Source organism: Taudactylus pleione, unplaced genomic scaffold (genome assembly GCF_031769625.1).
Source record: "Taudactylus pleione unplaced genomic scaffold, aTauple2 ptg000564l, whole genome shotgun sequence".
NCBI lineage: Eukaryota > Metazoa > Chordata > Amphibia > Anura > Myobatrachidae > Taudactylus > Taudactylus pleione.
Window position 1 is genome coordinate 1704549 of NW_028284966.1, and position 1083 is coordinate 1705631.

Genomic DNA, 1083 nt, shown 5'->3' on the forward strand with positions numbered 1-1083 from the left:
TAGCTCTTACGATCAGAAATTTCTCTCTCCTTGAACACTGCCAGGTCATTAGTGTGAGTGACAGAATGAACCGTTTGTGGGTGGTAACAGGGGAAGGTGCTTGAAAACGGGTGAGTGGAGATCCGAACGCAGGCGTGCCTGACTATGCAAATGGCGTTTTATGGGAGTGCATAATTAACAAAGTAGTGTAATAGCACACGTGACATGGGAGGTTTTTACACTGACTTGATCGTAGAGCTTAAGAGAGGGTATGGTCAACCTTAAGCTCTACGACCATTTCCGATGGTTCCCGATGGTCTCAATTAATCCTTATATGCCCGGAGATGACGTGTAATGCGTACGAGAAGGGGGCGTATTTTTTGTCTTACGGCCGTATCCTCCCCTTGGTCGGCCAGCTAAAGATCCGATCTTAAGGACGCAAATTGTGAGTGCATCATTTGCATATCCGGACCCTTTTCCCTTACGACCGTGTGGCCGCAGCGACCGACTCTGAATGAGGTCCTCTATCTTTTTCTTGTTTTTTGTGAGCTCCATATTATCTCCTAGATTCGTGCCTTCATGAGACCGTTCAGTCCTATTTCATAATGTGCACATATGTATACAATTATATATATTTTTACCAGTTAGATTATTCCAGGACACATACAGGGACGGATAAAAAAACATAATATCCTCTTGTTTATCACTGTGTAGCCCTGGGGGAGATGTTGTATTTTGTTACAACCTTACCACACTGGTCTTGCCCAATCTCAGCTGAACTTGGAAGCCAAGAAGTGTTGGGCCTGACCAGTACTTGAATGGGAGACCTTCAGGGAAGATCCGGTGTTGTAAGTACTACTTAGAAGTCTCCTATATACCCAGGTAGCACACAGGAGAGTGACAGATGTTCCCTTTGAATTCTGGCTTATCTCCTGGTTAGTCCATTTCCTTGTTTGGACATTTGTGCACATCTGGAGTTATAAGAATATTCAACTTTTTACATTTTGTGGAGATTTTTAATAACATATTTTGTGTACAATATTTTTTTGTAAAAACATTTTTTCTAATTGATTTTTTCTACCATGATTTTTTTTTTTATGTTTT

At 41.6% G+C, this 1083-nt stretch overlaps 1 pseudogene; it reads left to right on the top strand.

The window, feature by feature from the left end:
- Nucleotides 1-715: 715 nt before the first annotated feature.
- Nucleotides 716-834, top strand: LOC148481764 (5S ribosomal RNA; annotated as a pseudogene).
- The last annotated feature ends 249 nt before the right edge of the window (nt 835-1083 follow it).